This window comes from Onychostoma macrolepis, chromosome 07 (assembly GCF_012432095.1).
Source record: "Onychostoma macrolepis isolate SWU-2019 chromosome 07, ASM1243209v1, whole genome shotgun sequence".
NCBI classification, from domain to species: domain Eukaryota; kingdom Metazoa; phylum Chordata; class Actinopteri; order Cypriniformes; family Cyprinidae; genus Onychostoma; species Onychostoma macrolepis.
Window position 1 is genome coordinate 2,197,121 of NC_081161.1, and position 21,498 is coordinate 2,218,618.

General features: G+C 39.3%; 3 long non-coding RNA genes across 3 annotated transcripts; all 3 read right to left on the reverse strand.

Moving 5' to 3' along the window:
• Positions 1–5,185: 5,185 nt before the first annotated feature.
• LOC131543582 (uncharacterized) lies at positions 5,186–7,263 on the reverse strand. The gene is made up of 3 exons (XR_009271940.1): positions 6,583–7,263; positions 6,355–6,435; positions 5,186–6,248 (listed from the first exon to the last, which is right to left on the reverse strand). It is a non-coding gene; the product is annotated as an uncharacterized LOC131543582 (long non-coding RNA).
• A 28-nt stretch (positions 7,264–7,291) lies between these two features.
• On the reverse strand, positions 7,292–8,519 carry LOC131543583 (uncharacterized). Its single transcript, XR_009271941.1, has 3 exons — positions 8,447–8,519; positions 7,820–7,919; positions 7,292–7,531 (listed from the first exon to the last, which is right to left on the reverse strand). It is a non-coding gene; the product is annotated as an uncharacterized LOC131543583 (long non-coding RNA).
• Positions 8,520–15,438: 6,919 nt separating this feature from the next.
• Positions 15,439–18,747, reverse strand: LOC131543581 (uncharacterized). Its single transcript, XR_009271939.1, has 5 exons — positions 18,131–18,747; positions 17,507–17,606; positions 16,269–17,218; positions 16,041–16,121; positions 15,439–15,934 (listed from the first exon to the last, which is right to left on the reverse strand). It is a non-coding gene; the product is annotated as an uncharacterized LOC131543581 (long non-coding RNA).
• Positions 18,748–21,498: the final 2,751 nt, after the last annotated feature.

The following is a 21,498-nucleotide window of genomic DNA, read 5'->3' on the forward strand; positions in this document are numbered from 1 at the left end:
AATTTTTGGAGCTTTTAACCGGTATAGAAGCACAACATGGCGCCCAAACGTGTGGGGCTCGAATATTTAAGGATAAAAATTCAGGGATAACATTTAAGCGAATAGTAGCAAGTCCTTACACATTGCAGTTATTGTGATAATCCAGAGGGATTTATGAAAACGCGCGCGCAGGCTTAGAAAAGACCTGAAAGAAATAAAGAGCAAAACAGCAGAAAACTTAGAAGATAAATATTGCTATTGCATGAAGTGGTCCCAGATACAGTTCATAAGGAATTAATGGGGCAAATGACAACGATATCGCGAAGTTCGCAAGAACTGGGCGGACGGTTGGTTTGGACCAGTCCCACACAGGGCAGATGCGGATCCGGTCCTATCCCATGGGAAGAGATCCGGTTAAACGCATCTGTTGTAAATATCAGAATTCTAGACGGCGCGAAAATACCATCTTTTATATACTCAAGTAAAGGAGGTAGGGATGGGTTTCCGAAAGTGAGAGTTTTTGATGAATCCGGGGGAGAAATTAAAAATATCCCGGTAAGGAGTTGGACTTCTCTAGATGAGGGTGATCCGGAAGAGGGATCCGAAAGAGAGTTTATCACTCAGAGTTTTACACACCGAAGTGCTCCACCACCAAATAATCCCGAAAGCCCAAATTACGAGTTCGAACCGATAGGAGAAGAACTGTATAGGGTGTATTTCGCGAGAGGAAAAAATCTAATCGTTCTTAAGAAGGGCGTTTAGAGGATCAGGAAGAACTGTGTGTTTTGGTGTGTGCCTCTAATAAATTCCTATATCACGGGGCTGGAGTGGCCGGCGCTCTCCGAGAGCGAGCCGGACCGAGATTCCAGGAAGAGTCGTATAAAATAGTGCAACGGAGAAAGAGCCCTGTTAAAACGGGCGATGTGTTATTGCAAAAAATAGGAGGTCCAAATGGAAAACCCATAATACATGCCATTGGGCATGAAAGAGGACAGAGAAGTGATATAGAAGAAGAGCTGATGGCGATGCTTACGCTAGATGGTATAATAGACAAAATATGTTTGTTATCCAGGGAAAATAATTATCGCACAGTGGCAATACCTATAATATCAGGAGGGAATTTTGGTTTTAATTATGTTGCCATGGGGGCAGCCCTGGTGAACATGTTACGACGAAAAACAGATCGGACTGAGTGGCCTAAAATGTGGATGGTTTGTCACCCAGACGCATCAGTGCTGAGGGCCATCACAGACAGAGTAAATGAGGACCAGACGGCAGGTGAAGGAAGCTCAGATACTTGGCCGTATGTCACTTCACTTTCACTTTCATACAGGCCTACTCACGCTAAAAGTAAAAAGACAGAGACTAATTTAGACAGGGGAAAACAATGGAACGCTGAATATGCTCCAGGTATTACATGTGGGCAGCTTTGGAGTCTGTTAAACGGGGGAGATGCCTCGCTCACTCAGCGGGCGAAACGAGCAATACTAGCTCAAAAAGATTTAACGAACAAAGCAGCGCTCGAGAGATTAGTCAGGAAAGGGGTTGGTGACGAAGTATTTGAGGAATATTATTCTGATCCCGGACCTGAGTCTGAAAGTTCGGACAGTGAAGATCATAGAGATTCGGCATATGAGGAGTTAATATTGCCTAGGGAGCGAACTCCAAGAAACGTAACGCCGGTTCCGAATGGAATCATGTCAGTTCCTAGAAGGCTGCGATTTAGAGCTGTAACACCAGATTTAGGAGACGCGCCTGTTAGAGACATAGACCGGCCAGTCGAAATCAATGAAATAAACCAACATTTAGAGGCTCTGCATCTAGGAACCCCCGGTCAAAAAAGAGCGACCGGTTTGTTCCAACAGGTGCATTCCCCAAAACCACCAATCAAGAGCGTCCCTAGAGGAATTAATGTGAAAAGACCAGGAGATGAAACTGCTAAAGAAAGTTAAATTTAAAAATACTACGGTAAAAGGGAAAGTTAGAGAGCTAGTTCGTTATGGAGAACGGATGAAGATCTCAGATGACTCAGTAGACTCTCACATTTTAGCAGAATTTGGCCTTCATGGCAGAAAGAAGTTAGCCAAAACTTTAGAAGGGTTAATTCCAACAAACTTAGAAGAAATAAAGCAGGAGAATTTTGAGGAAAAATGGAGGACAGTGGGAGCATTGTCAGCTTGTCAGGATGTGGCTGAAAAGGGCGTAATTTTAAAACATATATTTCAGGGAGTCAAAAGAAATGCTTTATTAGGAGCTAAAGAATTCCTTTTATTTGGCCCAGAGACATCTCCTGAAGAACTGGAGAAAGCATTAATCCGTTATGACAGGAAAACAGAAATAATTCAAACAGATAGGGAGAAATCGAATAATAAGCCATCGCGCCCTAAGGATCAACCTAGGAGATCAGAACGCGAAAAGAAGCCATATAGCCGCTACGAGCCGGAAGGCAGACCCTCTGCGCGCTCTGATCGCAGACCAGAAGAGAAATGGAGAAGAGTGGAAGAGAGGGCGGACAGGAATGATCCTAAATTCCGAACACAGAAGGAAAAAAGATTTAGAGATCAGTCGAAGCCCAGGACATTTCGAAACGAAAGTGAAAGAGGAAAAGGCGCCTATATTAGTCCAGATAAATGGGAGAAAATGAGTGCGGAGGATAAGGCACGTATAATAGCTGAAAGAGGCAGAAACAAAACCCCAAATAAAATAGGCAGAGTAGGGGTGGAGAGCCCAAAGGATAATAAAGTGAAGGAGTCGAAAGAAATAGAAGAAGTTAGAGTGAAAAAGAAGAGAGGGCAAAGGAAGTTCGTGGAAGCTGAGAATGCATAGGAATTAGCGGCTCCCCTTAAACACGCTTTATTGAAAACAGAAGAGATTGATAAATTATATAAAGTGTACGACCAAACTAAATTTCGAGTTGACACTGGAGCTGACTTCAGTGTTCTAAAAAGATCAGAAAAACATGATGAATTAATGGATGTTATTACAGTAGAGGATTTTGAAGGAAACTCGAGAAATAAACACGTGTGGAGAAAAGACAAAATAAACGTGATTTTCGGGAGTGATAATTTATTGTGCTCTGAAGAATTAATAAGGATATGAAAAATAGGAATTGTCGATAAGAATAAAGAAATTGAACGCATAGTGCAACAATCTGAACTAAGCAACAAAGGGAAGCTGGAAAAAATTGAGAACATATTTGGATTATTATTCTCGCAGCAAGAATGATTGTGGTAAGGTCGACATTAAATATCAACATGTAATTCAAGGAGGAATTCCTCCCCCTCAGAGGCAATACAAGATAAATAGTGCAGCAGAAAAAGAAATTGCTGAAACTATTAAAGAATTGACAGATCAGGGAATTATCAGAAAATTAGGGCCGAATGAATGTGCGGTTACTAATTCCCCGATCCAGGCTGTTCCTAAACAAGATGGAACTTGGAGATTAGTAACTAACTATAAGGCTCTAAATAAATTAACTGTCCCTGACACCAGATACCTCATTAACTGCAGTGAAGCGAGCGGAGAAATTGGCAAAGGGAAAAACTGGCTGTCAAAAATCGATCTCGCAAACGGTTACTGGAGCATCCCCTAGCAAAGGAGAGCTGGGGAAAGACTGCTTTTACGTTTAAGGAAATCAATTTGAATTCGATTTTTACCACAAGGCTACAAAACGCGGAAATGTATTTCAAAGCACATTAATAACAATTTTATCAGGAATACCGGTAACAGTCTATATAGACGATATTCTCATAGCTTCGGCTACGGAGGAGGAGCATCTAGCGCTGTTAGATCAGACGCTAAGCAGGTTAACCGAAGCAGGGCTGAAACCTAGTTTAAAGAAAATGGAAATTGGAAAACATGAAGTAGATTTCTTAGGGTTTAAACTGGGAAAAGACACAAAAGCCCTAACTACTAGCACAAGAGCAAAGCTAGAGGAAATGCTGGGTTTTGGTCCACCCAGGACGCGGAAGCAGCTGCAGTCACCAGTAGCATCTGGTGTATGAAATCAATACTACAGTAAATTCTATCTTTTAGAAATATTTCCAATTTATTCAACATCAGGGTTAAATACCTCAAACACATTTTCACCATTTGTGCACCCAAAAAAAAAAACATTTTTTTCAAATTGTGAATTTATACTTAAAATACTTAACATAAATTCATGTTGAACTTTGTTGTGGGTGAGGAATACAATCATTCATGTATTTTCTTATTTAGGGTTAAGAGGAAACATAAGTAAAGATTTGTCGCTGCATTGAAATTATCCGTAACAAAAAAAAATTAAATAAAAATCTGTAAATATATCATGTGATAAACAAACTGGAGTGTAAAACATTTAAAATATATATATATATTTTAATGATAAAAATAAAATTGTAATTTATATTATGATTTCTGTGTAAATAACCATACATGTTTATTAAGGTACCTGTTACATGTCAGTCTGTCCTGGTCCTCGTTTTCCTTGTTTTGGTTTAGTTCCTGCCCTCATTGGTTTATTATCGTTTGATTGTCCCCACCTGAGTTTGATTATGTTGATTGCTCTTTTGTTTTGTTCCGGTTCCCTTTATAAGCATTCAGTTTGGTTTTCTCCCTTGTCTAGTCTTAATAATGTTATTGTGATGTGATGTTAATTTATGTTCTTCTATTCCGAACTACGTATCGTCAGTAAAATAATTTTTGATTTTCACGCCTTCGTCTCCTTGAGCACCACCACACGTAACAGAAGACTAGACCAATACCGAAGATGGAGCTCGCCGCCCGCACCAGCCTGCCGCCGCTAATTCCGGGCCGCCGCCTGCGACTGGTTCCGGCCCGCTGGAGGAATTTCGGGCCGCTCAGCTGCCAAGCCCATGGGCGGCTCTCCTAATACCGCCAAGCACGCCGCGGCACGGCGATCCCGCCGAGAAGCACGCCACAGAGAGAGCGGCAAACCTGCCGCCAGAGAGAGCGGCAAACCTGCCGCCAGAGAGAGCGGCCAACCCGCCGCCAGAGAGTGCGGCCAACCCGCTGTCGAGGAGTATAGCAAGCCCACCGACGGAAGCTTACGTCCCCTGTGATATTCTGGTGGTATATGAAGGGATGAGATAGCCACCAGTGTCAACCCCTCGCAGAAACTCACCTTTGCCTCCGCTGGTCCCGTCCAGCCCACCTTTGCCCCGCTGGTCCCGCCCAGCCCACATTTGCCCCGCTGGTCCCGTCCAGCTCACCTTCGCCTCCACTGGTCCAGTCCAGCTCACCTTCGCATCCCTGTCTCCGCGCACCAAAAGCGCCCCCTAGAATCCGCGCTGCAAGAGCGCAAACCAGAGCCCGCGCTGCAAGAGCGCCACCCAGTGCCTGCGCCAAGAAGACGCCTCCCTGTCTCTGAGCTGCAAGAGCGCCGCCCAGAATCCGCGCTGCAAGAGCACCGCCCAGGATCCGCGCTGTCCGAGCGCCCCCTTGAATCCATGCTGCAAGAGTCCGCTACCCCTGATTGTCTGCCCTGCAACACCGTGAACTTCCCCAAGAAAATTTTGGGGGGGGGTAGTAGGGCTCCGGCCGTAGAGACCGAGGCGGGGGCGGGGGCAGGGGCCGAGGTATCGGAACCGGAGTCCCCTGACCCGCCATGGCCGCCGGAACCTCCTGATCCGCCCTGGATGCCTCCTCTGTATCCTGGTATCCGTCCTGCTCCGGCATCCAGGACGCCCACCCCCCCTCCCGGTTGGAACTGTTACGGCGCGGGACGCGCCTACCGGGAAGGGGAGATACTGTTACATGTCAGTCTGTCCTGGTCCTCGTTTTCCTTGTTTTGGTTTAGTTCCTGCCCTCGTTGGTTTATTATCGTTTGATTGTCCCCACCTGAGTTTGATTATGTTGATTGCTCTTTTGTTCCGGTTCCCTTTATAAGCATTCAGTTTGGTTTTCTCCCTTGTCTAGTCTTAATAATGTTATTGTGATGTGATGTTAATTTATGTTCTTCTATTCCGAACTACGTATCGTCAGTAAAAGAGTTTTTGATTTTCACGCCTTCGTCTCCTTGCCCTCCTTGAGCACCACCACACGTAACAGTACCTGTGTCGCTTTATTGATGACTGTATTTAATATCATATTTAAAGCAGTCTGTACAATATGGAGTACTGGAAAATTACATTCAAAGCTGTATGCAAATATGATATCCATAAACACTGAAATGCATCTTGCTGTAATCTTTATAATAGATTTATAGAAGGTAGTTCATTGTAATATTGTAGACATCTCTACTTCATTTTGGTGGTGAGAGTTTTTCCTTCCTAAATAAATAAAATAAATAATTTTACTGATCTTCTTTGCACTGTCATGATTCAGATTGTTAGAGATCAATGTGAATCCTCAGGTTCTGTGATGTTCAAAACTCACCAGCTCTTCTCACACAGATGATCTGAAGAAGAATCACAGTAGGAGCAGCAAACACTGCGATCTCAACAATAATCACAATCACTGCAGGACAGATGTGTGGAGAGATGATAGAAAAACAGAAGAGAATTAATCTGTGAAACTGTAAATTGCTTATTAACAATGAACAATTATTGACAAAACATTTACAAATTCACTAATAATTTCAGTGCATGCAAAGCCATTCCATACCTCTGATTAATGATCCAGCAGTCATACAGACTACAGTTTCTGATGCTGTGACAGCAGCTTCTGTGGATCAATAATATCAGTTCAGTTCAAACATAATGTGACTTCAATAAGACATGCAAATGTTGATGTGTAGTAACTGAAATGTGTGAGCAGCTGAAGACATCTCAGTGTTTGGGGTAATGATCCATTTATCTATACAGGTGTGCAAGTAATAAAGATTAATTTTATCTGCATTGTTATCTGCACAGTTTTTCAAAGGCACATGTTTTCAGACATGTTTGCTATCTATTTAAAGTAACTAAGGTAACACAAGACAACTGTATCTATGAAGGCATCACTGATGATCTTGTCTCCTGAATTCTGTTCAGTGATGATGGAAGTAAGACTTTGCTGAGGAACCCTTTTGATCAGAAACGGTTCTGGTTACAATATAAACACACAAAGTTATTTATACCTCATTTATATGAGAGTGACACACAGTGAGCTGCAGACCTTAAACCTTCAGTTTGTCCTGAATCAATGACATATGCGAGTTCCATCGAGATAATGTCCAACAAATACACCGTCCATGTTCGTCAGTCCATTGTGTGAGGAGGATTCCAACGGTTGACAAGCAATTGTTTTGCTGCTGTGAGAGCAGTTAACAGTAAACATATTTGTTGGATGGACAAGGTGAAGTCCCAAAAGTCATTCATGAAAAATGGCGTGGAATCAAACATATCTCAGTACCCAACAAATATGATAGTCCCTGTGAGAGCTGAGTCCAAAAAGGTGAGAGTCCATGATCTTCTTTTGTGACTTTCTTGATGTTCAGAGAGCAGTCAGAGCCCAGACTCAGTCTCTCATGTCTCTCTGTGTCTTTCTTCTTTATCCCTTCAGTAATCAGTTCAGCTGTCTCTGAATGTCTGTTTTTACATTATTACAGGACAGACAGATATTTTCACCAGAACTGCGGAACAAATCAGGGTTAGTTATTTAAACATTTAATGACATAAAACACATACTTTCTCAATTAGAAGAAAGTGGAAAACTTAAATGACACACTGCTTTTTGTTTTAATGCTAAAATGATAAAATACCCGTTTGTAATGTAAAGCAACCTAGCGGACCGTTTTTGTACGTGCAAAATAACTAGAAGCTACTGTCACCGGAAGCCTTGCGGAAGTGTGAAATGGCTGTGCGCCCACTCTTATGTTAAAAAAATAAAATAAAATAAGGAGGATACAGTGTATACTCACAAGATAACAAGGAACTAAACAAGATACATGTGTGACTAACATGTAACCAAGGAAACCAGCTCAACACAGGAAGTGAAACAGAGGCAACTGGGACAAATAACTAAAAGGGAAAGAAGATATAGACAATGGCTGAATCCAAAATTGCATACTTTCATACTATAAAGTAAAAAAAAAACTAAAAAAAACAGTATAACAGTAGTCATAAAAGAGTAGGCAAAAGAACCTCGATGACTTATACTACTTTTAGAAAGTCTCATGACATTCCAGTAAATGTAGTATGTATGAATTGCACACATTCATACTATGTAGAATTAACATTTTTTTGAGGTGGTAAAAAAAAAAAAAAAAGGACTTAGCGAGTATGTGATTTTGGACCCAGTTCAGTGGTTTATGTTGCTGTATTACAGTCTTAAAATGAGAAGAACTGTGCAACAGGCATTTGAGTGAGTGATACACAATGGCAAACATCAGTATAGTGAAGAATAAAACAGATTCAAAAATAGATATTCAAATTAACTTTGTCAAATTATGTGTGAATAAATTCAAATAATTATTTTTAATTGACTGGATCTTCACATTATACCGATCTTTTATAATATCTTATAGATCATATACAGGTTTCTTTACCTGTGAGAAGTGCACAGAGAGTGATCAGTCCCAGCAGACACATGTCACACTTATCAGACATTTTCTGTTTCTGTCTGTGTTTCGTTTAATTCTATATTTACAGCTCTTCCTTTAAACATCCTCAGCTTCTTCTGTGGTTGTTAACTTCCTCTGATCTCACCAGCCGACTGTTTATAGTGTCTCAACACTATGAGCTGAATTTCAGAGTCATAATATCAGTTCTTGATGGAAAATATTGAATCAACATTATGTTTTGCTGATAAATCGAGCTTAATATTAACTATTTTCCAAATCTATAAATAGAGTAAAGTCTATATTAATACACATATAAACGGGCAGAGCTTCATGGTGGATAGGGTGGAACTGGTCAGCAATGAAATCTGGTTGGCTACCCCAGGTGCCCCCACACCAAATATCTTGCGATTGGCCTGTTTTTTTATTTTAGTAAGTTCCTGTCTCTGGTTAAATTTATAATTCAAAATAATTTCAGTGCTTAAATCTACATGCAATTTCACTGACACTATAATGACTGAAGAGACACAAACACATGAGCACAGTTATAGAAATAAATGTGTGAACATTAAATATTGATTCAAGTATATAGTAACCTATTTTAATCTTGCCTGTATATTATTTTAAAGCTAAAATCAGTTAATTACAATGGACAAACAAAATAATATATCCATACAATTTCCGTAATTTTCAAAATAGACACAATATGACTTCAGTTGCATTTGTATGAAATGAGAGAGAGCAGGTGTGTGGTGTGATGTGAGAAGCATGAAAGTAGCACATGTTTCAGTTCATGGGTGTAGAATATGCGGGGGACGTGTCCTCCTCACTTTTAATAAGGTAAATTCATACCCACACTTTTTTTCTGGCAAGTATGTTCACACAGAGATTTTCAAGGGCCAGTGTGAATAAATATAATTGCCATTAGGAAAATATTGGGGAAAAATACTATAGAATACAAATTACTTGTTATTGTCAAGCAGTGTATTTGGTTTTGTAGCCCATTAAAAGTAAGATATAATAAAAATAAAACCTGTCAAATAAATAAAATAAAATAAAATAAAATAAAAATAAATTTCTGTCCCCCTCACTTCTAAAAATGATGGCCACACTCATTTCAGTTACTCAGATGAGTGTTGGATTTATAGCATTGCTGTGCGTGACGGCATATATTATTTAATGCTGCAGATGACCAATATGAATAAAGTATTCCAGATGCATGTAACCCTGGTGTCTTAAGCAATGAGATAAAGACAGCCAAGTCTCTTAACTTGCATGATTCTCCTGTAGCCTACAGTTTGTTAATCTCCATCTGATAAGAATTCAGCTGAAATAACTGGTTTAGTTTATTCTGCTTCTGTTCTTTTATTCTTTGTTTCCATACGTGGTGTTTATGAACATATGGGCATCAGACACTCCAAACACTCATTCTGACAGAGGAACTGTTCACTAATGACATCAGTTTCCACACATTCAGAATATTTTTATTTATTTATTTTTATTTTTGTGTCTTTAGTAATTCTGAGTGGATCTGTATAGATTAATGCAGTCCTGTGGCATCTCCCTGCGATCTTGTTAGGTATGGCAAGTTGAATTGCTATATTTGTTAAGTTACTGTGTAACTGAGCAGAATAAGTGCTTCTAAGCTTTTAATAATATCTCTAGTGATATTATTCAAAGTATGTTTGCAAAGAACACTGAAGGTTTAAATATATCTTGAATTTATTTTGATTAAATACTAATAACATGGAATTTAAAAATAAAAACACTAGAATGCAAAGGTTTTTGTGAATATAAAAAGTTTTTTTTTTTTTTGATCATTTGTTCACTTGTGGCCAATCCTTTTTCAGACAGTGCCTCAGCCCCCCAAACTATGAGACACCGTTAATTCAAACATGCTATTCAGTGACGCCTGACATTAGATATCAAGTTTTCATTGTAAATAAATAACTCAGACTTGGTTTGTTTGTGACTGTCCCAGAGACTCAACTTAACCATCTCTCTCTCTCTCTCTTTTTTATTTATTTATTTTTTCTTTTTTCTCAACCCCTCTGGTTGTCTTTTGTCGTCTTTGTGTTCTGACTTTGAGTTCTCATGTTTTCAGAGCTGTTGAGGATACTACAGAGTGTGAGAACTCAGTTTTACTGCACTGTTCAACCCACAGAGAACAGTCTGTTCATCTCTGAAGCCGGTTTAATCTGATGACTGTGTTCTCACACATGCCAGTTTCTCTTCTTTATTGGTTTTCTACAACAAACCAAATATTGCAACATTTCCCTTTTGTATAAATTAATATAGGTGCTAAAAACACTACAATAAAAATAATAAAATAATACCACTCAATAATTACTTATGATCCTCTAGAAGTGTGTGATGGTGATTTTTGTATTGTTTTATTCTTCTATTGCTGCACTCTGGATATTGCTAATAATAATAAGGGTCAACACTGGAATATGTTACTGAATTTGGAACCACATACGAGCATACTATTATTACTATTTCTGCCATAGAAATAAATGGTAAGAGTGGTATGCGGTTCTGAATTCAGCAGTATATTGTCTGCTTGCTAAGCTAGTTGTTGTGTCTTGACACAAAAACAGTTCCCTGATGTTCCACACTTGTCTGCTGTCCAACTCTAAATTATTCATGTTATATAAAATGGGCGGATGGCTGAACACACCGGCACAAGCCTTAAGAGTTAGTTATTTATCTATAGTTATTTATCAATATTTAAGCGTCAAGGGCTGTACACACTCTTAACATAAATCCTGGCTAAATGCACGTTCTTGGCTATGATTAGCCAGTGAATCCACCCTCAACCGATTTGCATTTACAGTAGGCTATTTGCAATGACCGTCCCATATCCAAAACGGAGCGTATTGTCTAATACAGTGCTCGAATTGAGGTAAATCCTACACTCTAAAAAATGCTGGGTTAAATACAACTCAACCAACAGCTGGGTTAAATGTTTACCCAACCGCTGGGTCAAAACAACCCAATCACTGGGTTTGTCCATATTTTACCCAGCGTTGGGTTGTATTTATCCCAGCATTTTTGGGGGGTTTTATATATATGTGACCCTGGACCACAAAACCAGTTTTAAGTGTCAATTTTTTCAAAATTGAGGTTTATACAACATCTGAAAGCTGAATAAATAAGCTTTCCATTGATGTATGGGTTGTTAGGATCGGACAATACTTATGGAGAACGGATGAAGATCTCAGATGACTCAGTAGACTCTCACATTTTAGCAGAATTTGGCCTTCATGGCAGAAAGAAGTTAGCCAAAACTTTAGAAGGGTTAATTCCAACAAACTTAGAAGAAATAAAGCAGGATAATTTTGAGGAAAAATGGAGGACAGTGGGAGCATTGTCAGCTTGTCAGGATGTGGCTGAAAAGGGCGTAATTTTAAAACATATATTTCAGGGAGTCAAAAGAAATGCTTTATTAGGAGCTAAAGAATTCCTTTTATTTGGCCCAGAGACATCTCCTGAAGAACTGGAGAAAGCATTAATCCGTTATGACAGGAAAACAGAAATAATTCAAACAGATAGGGAGAAATCGAATAATAAGCCATCGCGCCCTAAGGATCAACCTAGGAGATCAGAACGTGAAAAGAAGCCATATAGCCGCTACGAGCCGGAAGGCAGACCCTCTGCGCGCTCTGATCGCAGACCAGAAGAGAAATGGAGAAGAGTGGAAGAGAGGGCGGACAGGAATGATCCTAAATTCCGAACACAGAAGGAAAAAAGATTTAGAGATCAGTCGAAGCCCAGGACATTTCGAAACGAAAGTGAAAGAGGAAAAGGCGCCTATATTAGTCCAGATAAATGGGAGAAAATGAGTGCGGAGGATAAGGCACGTATAATAGCTGAAAGAGGCAGAAACAAAACCCCAAATAAAATAGGCAGAGTAGGGGTGGAGAGCCCAAAGGATAATAAAGTGAAGGAGTCGAAAGAAATAGAAGAAGTTAGAGTGAAAAAGAAGAGAGGGCAAAGGAAGTTCGTGGAAGCTGAGAATGCATAGGAATTAGCGGCTCCTTAAACACGCTTTATTGAAAACAGAAGAGATTGATAAATTATATAAAGTGTACGACCAAACTAAATTTCGAGTTGACACTGGAGCTGACTTCAGTGTTCTAAAAGATCAGAAAACATGATGAATTAATGGATGTTATTACAGTAGAGGATTTTGAAGGAAACTCGAGAAATAAACACGTGTGGAGAAAAGACAAAATAAACGTGATTTTCGGGAGTGATAATTTATTGTGCTCTGAAGAATTAATAAGGATATGAAAAATAGGAATTGTCGATAAGAATAAAGAAATTGAACGCATAGTGCAACAATCTGAACTAAGCAACAAAGGGAAGCTGGAAAAAATTGAGAACATATTTGGATTATTATTCTCGCAGCAAGAATGATTGTGGTAAGGTCGACATTAAATATCAACATGTAATTCAAGGAGGAATTCCTCCCCCTCAGAGGCAATACAAGATAAATAGTGCAGCAGAAAAAGAAATTGCTGAAACTATTAAAGAATTGACGGATCAGGGGATTATCAGAAAATTAGGGCAGAATGAGTGTGCGGTGACTAATTCTCCGATACAGGCGGTTCCTAAACCAGACGGAACTTGGAGGTTAGTAACTAACTATAAAGCTCTAAATAAATTGACAGTCCCCGACACCAGATATCTCATCAACTGCAGTGAAGCGAGTGGAGAAGTAGGTAAAGGAAAAAACTGGCTGTCAAAAATCGATCTGGCTAACGGCTACTGGAGCATCCCCCTAGCAAAGGAGAGCTGGGGAAAGACTGCTTTTACGTTTAAGGGAAATCAATTTGAATTCCGATTTTTACCACAAGGCTACAAAAACGCGGGAAATGTATTTCAAAGCACATTAATAACAATTTTATCAGGAATACCGGTAACAGTCTATATAGACGATATTCTCATAGCTTCGGCTACGGAGGAGGAGCATCTAGCGCTGTTAGATCAGACGCTAAGCAGGTTAACCGAAGCAGGGCTGAAACCTAGTTTAAAGAAAATGGAAATTGGAAAACATGAAGTAGATTTCTTAGGGTTTAAACTGGGAAAAGACACAAAAGCCCTAACTACTAGCACAAGAGCAAAGCTAGAGGAAATGCTGGGTTTTGGTCCACCCAGGACGCGGAAGCAGCTGCAGTCACCAGTAGCATCTGGTGTATGAAATCAATACTACAGTAAATTCTATCTTTTAGAAATATTTCCAATTTATTCAACATCAGGGTTAAATACCTCAAACACATTTTCACCATTTGTGCACCCAAAAAAAAAATTTTTTCAAATTGTGAATTTATACTTAAAATACTTAACATAAATTCATGTTGAACTTTGTTGTGGGTGAGGAATACAATCATTCATGTATTTTCTTATTTAGGGTTAAGAGGAAACATAAGTAAAGATTTGTCGCTGCATTGAAATTATCCGTAACAAAAAAAAATTAAATAAAAATCTGTAAATATATCATGTGATAAACAAACTGGAGTGTAAAACATTTAAAATATATATATATATTTTAATGATAAAAATAAAATTGTAATTTATATTATGATTTCTGTGTAAATAACCATACATGTTTATTAAGGTACCTGTTACATGTCAGTCTGTCCTGGTCCTCGTTTTCCTTGTTTTGGTTTAGTTCCTGCCCTCATTGGTTTATTATCGTTTGATTGTCCCCACCTGAGTTTGATTATGTTGATTGCTCTTTTGTTTTGTTCCGGTTCCCTTTATAAGCATTCAGTTTGGTTTTCTCCCTTGTCTAGTCTTAATAATGTTATTGTGATGTGATGTTAATTTATGTTCTTCTATTCCGAACTACGTATCGTCAGTAAAATAATTTTTGATTTTCACGCCTTCGTCTCCTTGAGCACCACCACACGTAACAGAAGACTAGACCAATACCGAAGATGGAGCTCGCCGCCCGCACCAGCCTGCCGCCGCTAATTCCGGGCCGCCGCCGTCTGCGACTGGTTCCGGCCCGCTGGAGGAATTTCGGGCCGTTCAGCTGCCAAGCCCATGGGCGGCTCTCCTAATACCGCCGCGAAGCACGCCGCGAAGCACGGCGATCCCGCCGAGAAGCACGCCGCCAGAGAGAGCGGCAAACCTGCCGCCAGAGAGAGCGGCAAACCTGCCGCCAGAGAGAGCGGCCAACCCGCCGCCAGAGAGTGCGGCCAACCCGCTGTCGAGGAGTATAGCAAGCCCACCGACGGAAGCTTACGTCCCCTGTGATATTCTGGTGGTATATGAAGGGATGAGATAGCCACCAGTGTCAACCCCTCGCAGAAACTCACCTTTGCCTCCGCTGGTCCCGTCCAGCCCACCTTTGCCCCCGCTGGTCCCGCCCAGCCCACATTTGCCCCCGCTGGTCCCGTCCAGCTCACCTTCGCCTCCACTGGTCCAGTCCAGCTCACCTTCGCATCCCTGTCTCCGCGCACCAAAAGCGCCCCCTAGAATCCGCGCTGCAAGAGCGCAAACCAGAGCCCGCGCTGCAAGAGCGCCACCCAGTGCCTGCGCCAAGAAGACGCCTCCCTGTCTCTGAGCTGCAAGAGCGCCGCCCAGAATCCGCGCTGCAAGAGCACCGCCCAGGATCCGCGCTGTCCGAGCGCCCCCTTGAATCCATGCTGCAAGAGTCCGCTACCCCTGATTGTCTGCCCTGCAACACCGTGAACTTCCCCAAGAAAATTTTGGGGGGGGGTAGTAGGGCTCCGGCCGTAGAGACCGAGGCGGGGGCGGGGGCAGGGGCCGAGGTATCGGAACCGGAGTCCCCTGACCCGCCATGGCCGCCGGAACCTCCTGATCCGCCCTGGATGCCTCCTCTGTATCCTGGTATCCGTCCTGCTCCGGCATCCAGGACGCCCACCCCCCCTCCCGGTTGGAACTGTTACGGCGCGGGACGCGCCTACCGGAAGGGAGATACTGTTACATGTCAGTCTGTCCTGGTCCTCGTTTTCCTTGTTTTGGTTTAGTTCCTGCCCTCGTTGGTTTATTATCGTTTGATTGTCCCCACCTGAGTTTGATTATGTTGATTGCTCTTTTGTTCCGGTTCCCTTTATAAGCATTCAGTTTGGTTTTCTCCCTTGTCTAGTCTTAATAATGTTATTGTGATGTGATGTTAATTTATGTTCTTCTATTCCGAACTACGTATCGTCAGTAAAAGAGTTTTTGATTTTCACGCCTTCGTCTCCTTGCCCTCCTTGAGCACCACCACACGTAACAGTACCTGTGTCGCTTTATTGATGACTGTATTTAATATCATATTTAAAGCAGTCTGTACAATATGGAGTACTGGAAAATTACATTCAAAGCTGTATGCAAATATGATATCCATAAACACTGAAATGCATCTTGCTGTAATCTTTATAATAGATTTATAGAAGGTAGTTCATTGTAATATTGTAGACATCTCTACTTCATTTTGGTGGTGAGAGTTTTTCCTTCCTAAATAAATAAAATAAATAATTTTACTGATCTTCTTTGCACTGTCATGATTCAGATTGTTAGAGATCAATGTGAATCCTCAGGTTCTGTGATGTTCAAAACTCACCAGCTCTTCTCACACAGATGATCTGAAGAAGAATCACAGTAGGAGCAGCAAACACTGCGATCTCAACAATAATCACAATCACTGCAGGACAGATGTGTGGAGAGATGATAGAAAAACAGAAGAGAATTAATCTGTGAAACTGTAAATTGCTTATTAACAATGAACAATTATTGACAAAACATTTACAAATTCACTAATAATTTCAGTGCATGCAAAGCCATTCCATACCTCTGATTAATGATCCAGCAGTCATACAGACTACAGTTTCTGATGCTGTGACAGCAGCTTCTGTGGATCAATAATATCAGTTCAGTTCAAACATAATGTGACTTCAATAAGACATGCAAATGTTGATGTGTAGTAACTGAAATGTGTGAGCAGCTGAAGACATCTCAGTGTTTGGGGTAATGATCCATTTATCTATACAGGTGTGCAAGTAATAAAGATTAATTTTATCTGCATTGTTATCTGCACAGTTTTTCAAAGGCACATGTTTTCAGACATGTTTGCTATCTATTTAAAGTAACTAAGGTAACACAAGACAACTGTATCTATGAAGGCATCACTGATGATCTTGTCTCCTGAATTCTGTTCAGTGATGATGGAAGTAAGACTTTGCTGAGGAACCCTTTTGATCAGAAACGGTTCTGGTTACAATATAAACACACAAAGTTATTTATACCTCATTTATATGAGAGTGACACACAGTGAGCTGCAGACCTTAAACCTTCAGTTTGTCCTGAATCAATGACATATGCGAGTTCCATCGAGATAATGTCCAACAAATACACCGTCCATGTTCGTCAGTCCATTGTGTGAGGAGGATTCCAACGGTTGACAAGCAATTGTTTTGCTGCTGTGAGAGCAGTTAACAGTAAACATATTTGTTGGATGGACAAGGTGAAGTCCCAAAAGTCATTCATGAAAAAATGGCGTGGAATCAAACATATCTCAGTACCCAACAAATATGATAGTCCCTGTGAGAGCTGAGTCCAAAAAGGTGAGAGTCCATGATCTTCTTTTGTGACTTTCTTGATGTTCAGAGAGCAGTCAGAGCCCAGACTCAGTCTCTCATGTCTCTCTGTGTCTTTCTTCTTTATCCCTTCAGTAATCAGTTCAGCTGTCTCTGAATGTCTGTTTTTACATTATTACAGGACAGACAGATATTTTCACCAGAACTGCGGAACAAATCAGGGTTAGTTATTTAAACATTTAATGACATAAAACACATACTTTCTCAATTAGAAGAAAGTGGAAAACTTAAATGACACACTGCTTTTTGTTTTAATGCTAAAATGATAAAATACCCGTTTGTAATGTAAAGCAACCTAGCGGACCGTTTTTGTACGTGCAAAATAACTAGAAGCTACTGTCACCGGAAGCCTTGCGGAAGTGTGAAATGGCTGTGCGCCCACTCTTATGTTAAAAAAATAAAATAAAATAAGGAGGATACAGTGTATACTCACAAGATAACAAGGAACTAAACAAGATACATGTGTGACTAACATGTAACCAAGGAAACCAGCTCAACACAGGAAGTGAAACAGAGGCAACTGGGACAAATAACTAAAAGGGAAAGAAGATATAGACAATGGCTGAATCCAAAATTGCATACTTTCATACTATAAAGTAAAAAAACTAAAAAAAACAGTATAACAGTAGTCATAAAAGAGTAGGCAAAAGAACCTCGATGACTTATACTACTTTTAGAAAGTCTCATGACATTCCAGTAAATGTAGTATGTATGAATTGCACACATTCATACTATGTAGAATTAACATTTTTTTGAGGTGGTAAAAAAAAAAAAAAAAGGACTTAGCGAGTATGTGATTTTGGACCCAGTTCAGTGGTTTATGTTGCTGTATTACAGTCTTAAAATGAGAAGAACTGTGCAACAGGCATTTGAGTGAGTGATACACAATGGCAAACATCAGTATAGTGAAGAATAAAACAGATTCAAAAATAGATATTCAAATTAACTTTGTCAAATTATGTGTGAATAAATTCAAATAATTATTTTTAATTGACTGGATCTTCACATTATACCGATCTTTTATAATATCTTATAGATCATATACAGGTTTCTTTACCTGTGAGAAGTGCACAGAGAGTGATCAGTCCCAGCAGACACATGTCACACTTATCAGACATTTTCTGTTTCTGTCTGTGTTTCGTTTAATTCTATATTTACAGCTCTTCCTTTAAACATCCTCAGCTTCTTCTGTGGTTGTTAACTTCCTCTGATCTCACCAGCCGACTGTTTATAGTGTCTCAACACTATGAGCTGAATTTCAGAGTCATAATATCAGTTCTTGATGGAAAATATTGAATCAACATTATGTTTTGCTGATAAATCGAGCTTAATATTAACTATTTTCCAAATCTATAAATAGAGTAAAGTCTATATTAATACACATATAAACGGGGCAGAGCTTCATGGTGGATAGGGGTGGAACTGGCCGCAATGAAATCTGGTTGGCTACCCCAGGTGCCCCCACACCAAATATCTTGCGATTGGCCTGTTTTTTTATTTTAGTAAGTTCCTGTCTCTGGTTAAATTTATAATTCAAAATAATTTCAGTGCTTAAATCTACATGCAATTTCACTGACACTATAATGACTGAAGAGACACAAACACATGAGCACAGTTATAGAAATAAATGTGTGAACATTAAATATTGATTCAAGTATATAGTAACCTATTTTAATCTTGCCTGTATATTATTTTAAAGCTAAAATCAGTTAATTACAATGGACAAACAAAATAATATATCCATACAATTTCCGTAATTTTCAAAATAGACACAATATGACTTCAGTTGCATTTGTATGAAATGAGAGAGAGCAGGTGTGTGGTGTGATGTGAGAAGCATGAAAGTAGCACATGTTTCAGTTCATGGGTGTAGAATATGCGGGGGACGTGTCCTCCTCACTTTTAATAAGGTAAATTCATACCCACACTTTTTTTCTGGCAAGTATGTTCACACAGAGATTTTCAAGGGCCAGTGTGAATAAATATAATTGCCATTAGGAAAATATTGGGGAAAAATACTATAGAATACAAATTACTTGTTATTGTCAAGCAGTGTATTTGGTTTTGTAGCCCATTAAAAGTAAGATATAATAAAAATAAAACCTGTCAAATAAATAAAATAAAATAAAATAAAAATAAATTTCTGTCCCCCTCACTTCTAAAAATGATGGCCACACTCATTTCAGTTACTCAGATGAGTGTTGGATTTATAGCATTGCTGTGCGTGACGGCATATATTATTTAATGCTGCAGATGACCAATATGAATAAAGTATTCCAGATGCATGTAACCCTGGTGTCTTAAGCAATGAGATAAAGACAGCCAAGTCTCTTAACTTGCATGATTCTCCTGTAGCCTACAGTTTGTTAATCTCCATCTGATAAGAATTCAGCTGAAATAACTGGTTTAGTTTATTCTGCTTCTGTTCTTTTATTCTTTGTTTCCATACGTGGTGTTTATGAACATATGGGCATCAGACACTCCAAACACTCATTCTGACAGAGGAACTGTTCACTAATGACATCAGTTTCCACACATTCAGAATATTTTTATTTATTTATTTTTATTTTTGTGTCTTTAGTAATTCTGAGTGGATCTGTATAGATTAATGCAGTCCTGTGGCATCTCCCTGCGATCTTGTTAGGTATGGCAAGTTGAATTGCTATATTTGTTAAGTTACTGTGTAACTGAGCAGAATAAGTGCTTCTAAGCTTTTAATAATATCTCTAGTGATATTATTCAAAGTATGTTTGCAAAGAACACTGAAGGTTTAAATATATCTTGAATTTATTTTGATTAAATACTAATAACATGGAATTTAAAAATAAAAACACTAGAATGCAAAGGTTTTGTGAATATAAAAGTTTTTTTTTTTTGATCATTTGTTCACTTGTGGCCAATCCTTTTTCAGACAGTGCCTCAGCCCCCCAAACTATGAGACACCGTTAATTCAAACATGCTATTCAGTGACGCCTGACATTAGATATCAAGTTTTCATTGTAAATAAATAACTCAGACTTGGTTTGTTTGTGACTGTCCCAGAGACTCAACTTAACCATCTCTCTCTCTCTCTCTTTTTTATTTATTTATTTTTTCTTTTTTCTCAACCCCTCTGGTTGTCTTTTGTCGTCTTTGTGTTCTGACTTTGAGTTCTCATGTTTTCAGAGCTGTTGAGGATACTACAGAGTGTGAGAACTCAGTTTTACTGCACTGTTCAACCCACAGAGAACAGTCTGTTCATCTCTGAAGCCGGTTTAATCTGATGACTGTGTTCTCACACATGCCAGTTTCTCTTCTTTATTGGTTTTCTACAACAAACCAAATATTGCAACATTTCCCTTTTGTATAAATTAATATAGGTGCTAAAAACACTACAATAAAAATAATAAAATAATACCACTCAATAATTACTTATGATCCTCTAGAAGTGTGTGATGGTGATTTTTGTATTGTTTTATTCTTCTATTGCTGCACTCTGGATATTGCTAATAATAATAAGGGTCAACACTGGAATATGTTACTGAATTTGGAACCACATACGAGCATACTATTATTACTATTTCTGCCATAGAAATAAATGGTAAGAGTGGTATGCGGTTCTGAATTCAGCAGTATATTGTCTGCTTGCTAAGCTAGTTGTTGTGTCTTGACACAAAAACAGTTCCCTGATGTTCCACACTTGTCTGCTGTCCAACTCTAAATTATTCATGTTATATAAAATGGGCGGATGGCTGAACACACCGGCACAAGCCTTAAGAGTTAGTTATTTATCTATAGTTATTTATCAATATTTAAGCGTCAAGGGCTGTACACACTCTTAACATAAATCCTGGCTAAATGCACGTTCTTGGCTATGATTAGCCAGTGAATCCACCCTCAACCGATTTGCATTTACAGTAGGCTATTTGCAATGACCGTCCCATATCCAAAACGGAGCGTATTGTCTAATACAGTGCTCGAATTGAGGTAAATCCTACACTCTAAAAAATGCTGGGTTAAATACAACTCAACCAACAGCTGGGTTAAATGTTTACCCAACCGCTGGGTCAAAACAACCCAATCACTGGGTTTGTCCATATTTTACCCAGCGTTGGGTTGTATTTATCCCAGCATTTTTGGGGGGTTTTATATATATGTGACCCTGGACCACAAAACCAGTTTTAAGTGTCAATTTTTTCAAAATTGAGGTTTATACAACATCTGAAAGCTGAATAAATAAGCTTTCCATTGATGTATGGGTTGTTAGGATCGGACAATACTTGGCCGAGATACAAATATTTGAATATCTGGAATCTGAGGTTGCAAAAAAATCTAAATATTGAGAAAATCGCCTTTAAAGTTGTCCAAATGAAGTTCTTAGCAATGCATATTACTAATCAAAAAAGTTTTGTTATATTTATGGTAAGATTTTGGCATAAAAAAAAT